Source organism: Oncorhynchus gorbuscha, unplaced genomic scaffold (genome assembly GCF_021184085.1).
Source record: "Oncorhynchus gorbuscha isolate QuinsamMale2020 ecotype Even-year unplaced genomic scaffold, OgorEven_v1.0 Un_scaffold_3906, whole genome shotgun sequence".
Lineage (NCBI taxonomy): Eukaryota > Metazoa > Chordata > Actinopteri > Salmoniformes > Salmonidae > Oncorhynchus > Oncorhynchus gorbuscha.
In genome coordinates this window covers 12,824-25,973 of record NW_025748048.1, presented here as the reverse complement: position 1 = coordinate 25,973, position 13,150 = coordinate 12,824, and the positions used below count along the sequence as shown (strand labels likewise).

Below are 13,150 nucleotides of genomic sequence, written 5' to 3'. Positions count from 1 at the left end.
TTACTTTACCAGTACTGTATTTGACCTGGACACCCCACGTCATCAATAGGCTACTAGGAGATATCATTTGATCAGTAGTCTAAATCACTTGATTAACTCAACTTGCACACATTAGCATAATTACGCATACTCAGCGTATGTCCACTGTAGTTTAGCTTCATTTCCCTCAGATCATATGCTTTTCTCAGATATTATACTTAGTTGAGAGAGTTTAGAAAGGCCGTTCGTTTCCCGTTCCCGGGGTAGATTCGGGAGCTTGCAACAGGTCGGGGAATGGCATCGAGGGCCCCCCTCGGTGCACTGTGCTCACTGTCGGTATCGCTTCTTTTCCCCCGCTGCCAGAGCCAGACCCGGCGGAGCCCCCGGCGCTGTGAGTCTTTACGTGTTTACTCAGATGGTCGCTCCGCATAAACCTCTTGTTGCAGACGGGACAGGCGAATCTTTTCTCCCGGTGTGCGTGCGCAAGTGTCGCTGGAGCTCATCAGAGCGCGTAAACCTCTTCCCGCAAAAACAGCCAGTTACACACAAACGGTCTTTCTCCGGTGTGCCACCTCCAAGTGCGCCTTGAGGTGCGACGTTTTGCCGTAAACCTTTCCACAGCCCGGAATGCTTGACAGCTCATGGAGCCTTTCCTCCGCAGACTTGCTCCTGCCGGCCCCAGCCTTTCCGACTCCTGACAGTTGGGACAGTCGCAGGTGGCTCTGCCAGAGTAGCGCCGTGCGGAGGACCGGGAGACCCGCTAGAGAGGCCGTTGGCCCCCCAGATAACATATTCCCCCTGCTCCGCCTAATGGAGACGGACTGGAGTCCTGATAAGAGGATAACACCGGCTTGTAACCGTCCATCAGGTGTTGTCCGGTTGTCAAAAGGTGTGGAGAGGGACTTGTACTGAAGGCTGAGTGACTTAGGCTGGAGTAATCGGAATTGTAGCCCCTAAAGGAGAGTGTAACGATGTCTGGAGTCCACCGGAGTGCAACGAGGACTGTAGAGCTGCTCCACTCGGGTTCTGAACATCAATCCAACCCGCTCCCACATCCCACCATGCAGACCTGCTGGTGGTACCAACCTCTCCTGTGGGGGATACCATGATGGGATGACTTGAACCAGGACTCGTACGGATGTGCAACGTCATTCTCGGGTAGATGCTGCCTTGCAGACTGTCCACTGAGGAGTGCACCTTGAAATGAAGACGGGCTGATGGCTGGGTTCTTGAGAACTGTTTGTAACGGAGGCCTGAAATACAGAATAGTCGTTTCCAAAGTGGGGCGTGGATGAGTTGCCGGTTAGGGAGAAGGCACTGGAACCGGGAGAGCTGTTAGTGCCAAACGAGTCCGATAGACCAGCTCCGTTACGGACACCCAAACCGGGCCAGGCCGGACCCAAGGCTGCAGCTGCTGGCGGTGGCTCGCTTCACGGGTGGAAGCCTTTCCCAAAAGATGAAGAATTATCCGAAATGGAGGATGGTGATGGGCTCGGACTCCCTATCTTGTTGCATGTCGCAGCCAACATGGCTAAAGGAGTCGATCCTAGCCTCGGCTCCTCCTGAAATGACAAGAAACAACATGTTGATATCGATAACGAACTTTTCAGTTTGCTTGGTCAGTTGGTGCCTAATAGCCTTTCCTATAGTAGGCTACAATAACAATGATTATTTGGTCGGTGAAAAGTTCATTCCGTGCTAATGCAAAAGCTACTTTGTAAACTAGTTCCATTTGCAATAGGCCAACTAGCGGGACAGTTTAAACAGGCATCTTTTCCAAGTCATAACAGAGTCATAACATACCTGTAGACTGAGATGAAATAGAACGCACCAAAATGTAGCTATAACAAAACTATTAAATGACGTTACATATGACACATGTACAACAACATGCGCGTCTTGTGCACATCAGTAGAAAGTTATATCCCGCGCGCGTCTCTCTGTCGTTGCGAAATGAATCTCAGCTTTTTACTCGTGACCCACTTGCTTAAAACATAATCAACGAACTGTCTTTCCTAGTGTGACGGAAGCAATGTTAATCCCCTCCGCTGGACAATAAAATAACTAATTAAACCAGCAAGAAACCCCTTAGACTCACCCCTAGAAGTGAAGTTGCCATCACAAAAGTGCCCTCCTCAGAGGATCTTTTTATATTTATGAATCACGGCAGTGTTTTTTTAGAGGTGTGCACACAATGATGTGTTCCGCCCATTCCACCACAATTGTAGGTCCTCTCCGGCTTTGAAGTACCGCTGTGACACGGGCGACCAATCAGCGCCTCTGTTCCACCACACTGCCACATTCTAACGTGAGGTCATCAGTAGACTACTTCAGACAGCTCTCCACCCCTTCACCACCCTCTTCATAATAAAAGAACGGAAGAAGGTAAAGTTAAATGAGAGTGAAAATAATTACTATTCAAATTTGAAAGAGGAAATTTGGGAATTTTATTTATTTACGATTAAAATGAGACTACTTGTGCTATTATTTATTGTTATCGTAATTATTGTTATCAGGTTATTATTCGTTGTTGCTGTTATTGTTATTTATATTTTGTGGTTATTACAGTGGTATCAAACATTTGTATATGACTATTTAGGAGATTTTCAATCCCTTTTTCAAAGCTTTTGCTTCACTTTGTACCAGTGTTACATTGAGGACACAGATGTCTTAGCTAACCTTCTGTGGCATATTTCCTTCGAAGTTTTACATTAATGTTGTTGTCATTACTTTTAAGTAATTCATGCGAACAACGATTATGAAGCCTTACAAAAGACTCCACTGTTTTCACATGCAGGACCAATATTACCTTTTTTGAAAATGTCACTTTACTGTAATTGCATTCAATTATTTTGACAATTTTGATTAAAACTACAATGCACTACATTCCAGAAAATAGATGACTGACTTTATCATTAACTTCATAGTATGACAAAATAATTATACACTTCATTTAGCTAGTTCGTTTACATTGGTACATCAGTCCACGGAGTTACAGTGTGTGTGTGTGTGTATGTGTGTGCTTCATTTAATTTAATCATTCTTACCTTTCCCTGTTTTGTGTGTCCATTTGAGATCTGTGTAGCCTCATTATATCGTTGATAATTAATCAATTGGATCTTAGATGAAACAGTGTAGCCTACAGGCGCATTACAACGATACAATGCACATTTCTGTCTGTTTTCGTACAGCCTTTGCGGATCTTACACATTCGATCAAATATAAAATTAAAATCTATTTTGATAATATCGAATATGTTCCATCACATCTCAACTGTTATGAGCCCATGTAGCTGAGTACATGTACATAATAATAATAATAGCTTCCGTTCGTTACATAACAGGGACTTGAAGGCCATAACAACCCGGGGACTCTCTCTCATTTTCCCCTGTCGCTCTCCCCATCTCTCTCTCTCTATCATTCTCTCTCTCTCTTCCCCTCGCTATATTAGCATGCAATGTGCATTGGCAGCATAAATTTCATTTGAATTTCAAATTTAATAACGCAGGAGGTTTTTAATCATGCGTAGTTTTATATGTTTGATATTAACATGCTTATTGACCGGGTCTGTTGACCAGCTTGGTCATTACAAGACAGCGAAAAGTTAATTAAAACGACCAGGGATTATTCATCACATCATCTGCCTAAACCATGTCGCTTCCTTTATTACACTGTGTGATAGATGGACTATCTGATTAATTCCTCTGTTTCTTCGATTGGTCAACAGCTTTTTGATTTAATTTACGCTGCTAGAGCGAACAAGGTGCAGTCAAATGTGTCCATAGTGCTGAAAACAAAATATGAAATAAATACATATCTAGGCTAAGTAACAGAGAGCATTGGACTAAAAATTATTACTATAAATGTAGTAACAGTTGTGCTGTGTCATGTCTATGCACCAGTCTAATATTGACATAATCATTTCTCGTGTTCATTCAATAACTGTAGAAATAGTTTAACAATTGTAGTAGGCCTTTGTTAAAAACACGTCTTTTGAGTTCTTCACAGCTCAGTTTTACATTTTATCATGGGTTATTATTGACTGTGATTTCTGCAAATATTGAAATAGAAACCTTATTTGAAAATAAATCAAACTTTAGATTTGTAAACTTGCCTGTAGCTTAATTAATGCAACCATTCATTTAGCTTATAATTTCGGGAAAACTGGGTCTCCAATATTAAACTTAAAACTCACTAATATGCTATTTAACATTTATGATAACCATAAAAACAATACAGAGTTTCCATAAGAATAGAAGTACACGCTATACTAGAACTCAATCAGTTGATTAGTTGACGTCATTTCTCCCTAAACAATTTAGGTCAAATGACGATAACAACAACAAAAAGTCCAAAACGTTAAAGAGATACACCAAATTATTTGAAAATACAATGTGTAGCCTAGATAGAGGCTTTACATACCGTGCTCCACTCGGCGCCATATTGATATCGATTGACCCTCGATGTTTCTGTCTGTAGTGCACGAGGCTGAGCGCGCAGCGCTGCATCCCCTCCACCCGCAGGCGGTACAACAGTAGACCCTGTCTCCTGCAAGATAAATGGTACTTGGGAATTGCGTTTAATTAGGAATAACTGAGGAGAGAGAGGCTTGCTCGTCCACCGGTGGTCTAATCACAACATGTGTCTGCCAACTGACAAGGTTGCGCAGTCACGTGCTTACCTAAATATCCCAGGTATGAGAGCTAACATAAGGTATGCAAACATGTGATGCTGCGTTTTTCTACAGATGGAGAAAGATGGAGAGGTTATCTTTATAAACAAGTCCCCATGTGTGAAAACCATGAAATGTCACATTGACAAATTGCTGGGTTGTAATTATCAAGCAGGCTGATTTGATAGGTCAGCAAGATCACAGTTCCCATGCAACATGTTTCAACGTGTCACTAATGGACAACTACATCACTGATGGTAGAGAGAGATTGGACACTTCCAAATGGTCAGTTGACTTTACATTTTTACTTAGGGTGGTTTTACCCATCCGGATTTTAATAAAACAATTCCCTTTGTCGGTAATTTGTGCGCACAGACTCTCTCCCATAAACCTTCCCGTCACAGTGAGGGTGGGTTGGCCTGAGTTCATATGGTGAGGCCGGGCACAGGTTGTTCTTTCTGATCGCCTGTCTCCCCACTAACTGTACGTCACATTGAACAGATGTCCCCATTTAGGGCTTTCTTTCTCCTACACGCATGGACTATATTAGCCATCATGAAATCAAACTCCAAACCTGTCGCTTTCACCGCCATAATGACCGCGTTATTCAGGGCCGCTGAGCACGAACAAAATGTGCTCAATATTGTCTTCTTTACAATTATTCTGCATAGAAAATGAAGGGAAGGAGACTCTGAGGGGGAAGTAGCCAGATGAAAGGGATAGAGAACTTACTCTAAATGTGGTGATTTACAAAGCAACTTGATCATCTCAGGTCTTACTGCTGAAGATCCATGCTCGGAAGTAAACTGCAGGTTGAGGCTTGCCACAGCAATTATTAAACTTATCATGGTGAAATGAGATCTTTGCATAAAAACCATGCATATAATTGTCTTGGAAGAATGACAAAAACAAAACCATCGTTTGTGAGTTTAGGGGCACCACCTCATGTTAAATGAAGAGAAATAAAGAGTTGAGTGTCCTAGGGTAGCTTACAGATGCCTATTAAACCCATGTTTCAACCCTGCCATACTTAGCCGATGATATGTTGTTTTATGCAAGATATCTCAAGTGACATAATAGGATTTCAGGACAGTGTGTTTGAGTGGCTCCACTATTCCACTATTGTTACTCACTCTGCCCATGATGTGATCATATCTATAGCATGGTGTTAACTCAAGTGACAGAACAGGATAATGGGACACAAAGTGTTTTTGACTGACTGACTGCTGGTGTGGGCTAGTGGTGGTTCCCTCCCTCTCCTCCTCTCTCTCCTCCTCTCCTCTCCTCTCCTCTCCTCTCCTCCTCTCCTCTCCCTCCTCTCCTCTCCCTCTCCTCCCTCTCCTCTCCTCTCCTCTCCTCTCCTCTCCTCTCTCCTCTCCTCTCCTCCCTCTCCTCTCCTCTCCTTCACCATGTAGGAGGTTAGGAGGAGCAGATGTCTGTCTGTCCTGTGAGCTGCCAAGTAGGTCTGAAGCAGGGGAGCCACTGGCACAAGGGCCCAAATGGTGTGACAAAGGATGTGGGAAGCCTGTCTCCGCCTGGGTGAGCCACACTCACTGAGGGCCTCCCCTCTCCCAGCAAGCCAGCAGGGACACAGAGGTAGTGTGTTCCAAATAGCACCCTATTCCCACTATATAGTGCACTACATTTGACCAGAGCCCTATAGCGAAAGGACGCCATTTGGCGTGGACAGATGGACAGAGCCAGGGACACAGAGAGCCAGGGACACAGAGAGCCAGGGACACAGAGAGCCAGGGTCACAGAGAGCCAGGGACACAGAGAGCCAGGGACACAGAGAGCCAGGGACACAGAAAGACAGGGACACAGAGAGACAGTGACAGAGACAGAGTCGGGGCAGCAAACAAACCCATGTGTTACACAGCATACTGTTGTGGTTCAGAGATGCATGCACACATAAACACATAGAAACACATACACACATGCACAGAGATACTCACATGCATGTATAGACGGTTTGCACTCAAGGATCACGCATAACATAGCGGACGCACACACACACACACACACACACACACACACACACACACACACACACACACACACACACACACACACACACACACACACACACACACACACACACACACACACACACACACACACACCAACACCAATGGGTGACGAAGATGACCATATTTTGATTGAGAGTAAATATACTTTATAATCACAGTGTCATGAAACAATGCAACATACAGTGTAATTGAGTTTATTTCAGTGGCTTTCATATCCCATCCAACTCTGTATCAGTAAATTAGTATCAGTGGGTGGTGCTCCGCTCAGAAGAGAGATTTAAAAGCTCCTAAATATCTTATCACGGTGAGTTGGCTAGATTTACCTACGTATAGCCATTACAGACATCAGACAACTTGAAGACATTGTTAAGAAATAACATTGAAACTGTAGCTAGAATCCTCAAAACCCAAGCAAAGCTATCATAATGATTCTATTTTAAAAGCTCAAAGACATGCAAAATGTTTGTTTTCATGTAAACAAATCCCCTGGTAAGACACTGTGTGCTGAAACTCTGGTGTTTATCCATTACAGTATTGGGAGATTTTAGAGCGTACAACTCTCTTTCTTTACTTTTTACACGTTTTGAAGTAATGTACTTTATCTGGGATGTCACTTCAGTCAGAGAGAGAGTGTGGCAGGCAGGCTTTTTCTGGGCCAGGCCAGAAGGTCATCAACAGTGGGACAATAGTGTTCCCTCATAGTGCTCCCAGGCACAGGTGTGCAACATGGCCGTGCTGAAGAGAAACACTGGACCATAAACAATGATATAAATGTCTGAAAGATAAAATGGCACAGTTAACAATCTTTTGACTGCCTTAACCTCTGATCTTTGTGACATATCGATCAGCCAGCTGCTGGCGGTGTTGTGCCTAGCGGGACCTCTTTGGTTCAGGGATGAATGGATTGGGGCTGGGGCCTCCAAAGGCTTTTTATCCTCCTTTTATCTTAGCTTTTTTTGGTGGGGAAATAGTGTAATAAAATGTTTTAGGTTTCATTTTAAAGAGCTTTTTCTTTGAGAATGTAATAGTTAGGTAATGGAATATAGTTGATAGTTAATAAATGCTTTACTTGTGGACCATGTACTAGTTAGCTCCATGGTTCTATTTTAGAGTTTTAACAAGTCACAACAGAACCTTATTCTCTGTTCCCTGCACAGGTGTTAGTGACGCAATGCAGTACGTTCTAAGTTTACAGGAAAAGATTCAACACCAAGAGAGCTACTGGGTAATTTACATGGACATAATTGGTCCTATGTAATATCAAGCTAATTGTATGCTAAAACAACACATGTCCCCAGAGGAGGCTGAAGTGAAGGCTGGGGGAGGCTGTAAGTCCATGATGGCAGTGATGGTGTGCTAATGATCACTCTTAACACCTGTCTGTCACTGGGACTATGTACATCAGCCTAGATGCACGTCTCCAGCTGCTTGGGCTGTTAGGCATGTAGGGCCCAGATCCAACTGTAGGAACCAAGGGACAAGGAACAGAAGGAACAAAAGAGACATTATGGAAGTTTAGTTGCTACTTTGAGGTCGTATTTAGGCTTTAATGTTGGCTGTATGGTCCATACATACAGTAAATGATATAATAATTATTATTATCTACAAGCCACACGCTGTTGATCCCCAAGCTGCCTGTGTGTTTCACTCTCTCTTCGGGATCAATACGTATCATTGTTGGGGAGACACTCAGACAGCTTCTCCAGTAGTGTGTTCAGCGTGAAGTTACTGTTTCTTCTGATTTGACATACGCTTCACAGTTCACACAAATGACTGGCCATCTCACGATAGATACAAAGTGGTTGTTTATCCCCATAGCGAGTCTGATTAACTGTTGGCCCAGCTGATAACGCCTCGTTCACTCTTTTCATGTCTAGGGCTGTGTGTTTGGTACATGACTGGGAGGCGATACATTGCTGTGTCTGAGCGTCCAGGAATAAGGCAGTTTACAGTATATTGTGCTGCCATTTGGTTTGACAAGTGCGTCTGCAGGCCACGGGTCCTCTTATTGGCATTCAGCGAGCCCAGGCGTTACACTTTGCCTGTGTGGCGGCAGCCTAAGAGACAGGCGGGCTGGAGGAGAGGGAGGAGGCAGGCATACAGCGTCAAGTACCTAGGATTAGCCTGGCCCTTCAACTTTCTCTAATTATCCTCCTGCAGGCATTCTGGCTGTGGGATAATAATGGAAGTCTGTGTGTTAAAAGCCCCATCACCCCTCAAGTGTGGGTGGAGAAGAGCGAGCGAGAGGAGAGAAATGTTTGCTTTCCTTGTTACGTCACCCATGGAACACAATAGATACACATCAAATCAAATCAAATCAAATCAAATTTATTTATAGCCCTTCGTACATGTTATCTCAAAGTGCTGTACAGGAAACTAAAACCCCAAACAGCAAACAATGGAAAAGCACGGTGGCTGGGAAAAACTCCCTAGAAAGGCCAAAACCTAGGAAGAAACCTAGAGGAACCGGGCTATGTGGGGTGGCCAGTCCTCTTCTGGCTGTGCCGAGAAAGAACATGACCAAGATGTTCAAATGTTCATAAATGACCAGCATGGTCAAATAATAATAAGGGAACAGTTGAAACTGGAGACATCAACGGGGACAGCAAAGAACCATCATGTCAGGTAGTCCTGGGGCACGGTCTAGGGCTCAGGTCCTCAGAGAAGAGAAAGAAAGAGAATTAGAGAGAGCATTGTGGGGTGGCCAGTCCTCTTCTGGCTGTGCCAGGTGGAGATGAACGTGGCCAAGATAAATGTTCATAAATGACCAGCATGGTTGAATAATAGTAAGGCAGAACAGTTGAAGCTGGAGCAGGAGCATGGCCAGGTGGAAAACAAGGTAGTCCAACAAAAAACTGGAGCAGCAGCATGGCCAGGTGGACTGGGGACAGCAAGTCATCATGTCAGGTAGTCCTGGGGCATGGTTGGGCTCAGGTTTTAGGTTTACACAGAAAATAGGACAGAAGTACTCAGATAAACAAACTGACCCTAGCCCCCGAAACACATGAAAAATACTGGATGAGACAGGAGGGGTCAGGAGACACTGTTACCGAGGACACCCCGGACAGGGCCAAACACATGACTTTGTTTTGTTAGTTCACTGAGCACATGAAAGTATGTTCTTAGAAAGTACTTGTACCCCTGGGCACAGACATCAACGTTTAGTTTTGATTTACATTTGGTTGAGTTGTCGGCTAATGAAACATTATTTGACACGAAACAACAAAAAAACAACCAAAATGTGATTCAAGAGAAGTTACCGTAGTCATCACATAAAATGTTTGTGTTTAAATGATGTGGAAACAACATTGATTCAACCAGTTTTGCTAATGGGTAGGTTCTTTATACTTGTGAACTGTAGCCAATGAATCCATATCAACAATGATGTTCACATTGCCTTAATGGTGACTTTAGAGCTGCAGCACAATGTTGTGGACGTGATAATAGACTTGTGAAACGCCATGTCACACACGTTTCAGGTAAGTCAATCTCCAGAACATTGGATGAAAGTTTTAATCTGTGAACATATTCTATTGTGACGGAGGATCAACTGTTACAACCTGTGAACATATTCTAATATGAGGGAGTGAGCAGTGACACAATTATCACATTTCCAGAACATTATTCAGTTTTACTTACTGAATGTGTACTAAACATTTCACCTCTCTATTATCCTACATTGACAGACAGCAGGGCCGGTCCTCTGCTGTCATCTCTTCATCTGATGTCTTATTTTCCTGGTAACGCCCTTATTCTTCTCTCAAGTACGTACACGTGGTGATAATACAGAAAAAGCTGAGCGAAAACACAATGCTTTAATTAAGACCTGGAGTGATTTCCCTGAGAGGGGGAGATTGTCTGCTTCCCATGTAGTTAGTTCATCATGCAGTAAAGAGGTTGACTTGTCCTTCCCTTCCCTGACAATTGGTTTTAATCAGCTAGCATGCCTCTCCAGGCTGATCATTTCTGCTCAATTGACAAGGGTGGTGGATGCCTCTGAAAATCACTAGGACTGGGCTAAGGCCACTGGGCGAAGGCTACTGGGCGAAGGCCACTGGGGCGAAGGCTACTGGGCTAAGGCTGGGCTAAGGCCACTGGGATAAGGCTAAAGGCCACTGGGCGAAGGCTACTGGGCTAGGTCACTGGGCGAAGGCTACTGGGCTAAGGCTAAGGCCACTGGGCTAAGGCTACTACTGGGCTAAGGCCACTGGGATAAGGCAAGGCCACTGGGCGAAGGCTACTGGGCGAAGGCTACTGGGCTAAGGCCACTGGGCGAAGGCTACTGGGCCAAGGCCACTGGGCGAAGGCTACTGGGCTGAAGGCTACTGGGCTAAGTCTACTGGGCTAAGGCCACTGGGATAAGGCTACTGGGCTAAGGCTACTGGGCTAAGGCCACTGGCCAAGGCTACTGGGCTAAAGGCTACTGGGCTAAGTCTACTGGGCTAAGTCTCACTGGGCTAAGGCTACTGGGCTAAGGCCACTGGGCTAAGGCTACTGGGCGAGAGCTCACTGGGCGAAGGCTACTGGGCTAAGGCCACTGGGCTAAGGCTACTGGGCTAAGTCTACTGGGCTAAGGCTACTGGGCTAAGACCACTGGGCTAAGTCTACTGGGCTAAGTCTACTGGGCTAAGGCTACTGGGCTAAGGCCACTGGGCTAAGGCTACTGGGCTAAGTCTACTGGGCTAAGTCTGCTGGGCTAAGGCCACTGGGCAAGGCTACTGGGCTAAGGCTACTGGGCTAAGGCTACTGGGCTAAAGCCACTGGGCTAAGGCTACTGGGCTAAGGCTGCTGGCGTCAATATCTTTGGCTTCAGTGCTTTTTAAACAGCATATCCTGGTGCACATCTATATTTTCTCTACAAGGATATGTGTTGCCGTGGCCAATACGTCTCTGGTGTTGTTTCGTCTTTGAAGAATAGCAAAGTGGTGTGGGGTATTTTGGAGCAATGTTTTGCTTTGCTGAGAGAAACATAAACTGTGAGGTTGGTTTGTAACCCCAGCAACACAGTCTTGTAGTAGGTTGCCAAAACATTAACAGGTTTCACTGGCTTTCTTTCACTTTTTAAGCGCAATACATTCATGTAATGTTCATGGGCTGTTGCTAGAATGACAACGTCATTTATGTGTCAAAGAGAAACCCACAATGCACATCTTTTGGATTATTTTGATGATTTTACGAAATGTCTGTTTTCTGTTTTCACTTCACGTGGCACCTACACATGCAGACTGTGCAAGTGTGGAAGTACAAACTGTGATTTGAAGTAAAGTGGGGTGGGGAGGGAGGAAGGGGAGAGGGATAGAGGGATGAGTATGAGGAGGAAGCTAGGACCCACTTCTCGCCCTGCAATTTAATCACTGTACACCCAGGAAAGTATTGACAGTTGTCCTGTGGAAGCTATTAAAGTTGCTGTCCAAGGTTAAATGAAATTGCAGTTTATCAAGGCAGCGTTGAGAAAATAAGGAATCTGTTCATGGCTGTTGATTAATGTGGAGCCTGATCAACACAAGGGGTTCATTAAGCTATACATCACCGGGGTAATTTAACATGTCATCACGCTGCGGTCTCTTCCCGCAACATGTTTTGTGCGTGTGTGTGGTGTGTGTGTGTGTGTGTGTGTGTGTGTGTGTGTGTGTGTGTGTGTGTGTGTGTGTGTGTGTGTGTGTGTGTGTGTGTGTGTGTGTGTGTGTGTGTGTGCGTGCGTGCGTGTGTGTGGTGTGTGTGTGTGTCTGAGGTGCTCCCCATGGTCGTTTGCAACAGATGACACATGCAGCCACAGTCTCAGAGGGTATGGACGAGATGCGGCCCGTCGCCCCCCCTTTGTGACAGTCTGTATAATCTCCAACCAACCTAACCCCCAGTTATCAATGTTGACAACTACTGGGATAAAGACTAGAGTCTGACGGCAGCATTACAGAATAACATATCAGAAACTTTATTTATAATGTATATGGCAGTAGTACACATGAGTTAGTGCAGTAATACACATGACTTAGTGCAGTAGTACACATGACTTAGTGCAGTAGTACACATGACTTAGTGCAGTAATACACATGACTTAGTGCAGTAGTACACATGACTTAGTGCAGTAATACACATGACTTAGTGCAGTAATACACATGACTTAGTGCAGTAGTACACATGACTTAGTGCAGTAATACACATGACTTAGTGCAGTAATACACATGACTTAGTGCAGTAGTACACATGACTTAGTGCAGTAATACACATGACTTAGTGCAGTAGTACACATGACTTAGTGCAGTAATACACATGACTTAGTGCAGTAGTACACATGACTTAGTGCAGTAGTACACATGACTTAGTGCAGTAGTACACATGACTTAGTGCAGTAATACACATGACTTAGTGAAGTAATACACATGACTTAGTGAAGAAGTACACATGACTTAGTGAAGCAATACCTATAACTTAGTGAAGCAATACACATGACTTAGTGCAGTAACACACA

The 13,150-nt window shown here is 44.5% G+C and overlaps 1 pseudogene; it reads right to left on the bottom strand.

The window, feature by feature from the left end:
• Positions 1-211: 211 nt before the first annotated feature.
• LOC124028248 lies at positions 212-2,098 on the bottom strand (annotated as a pseudogene).
• Between the last annotated feature and the right edge of the window lie 11,052 nt (positions 2,099-13,150).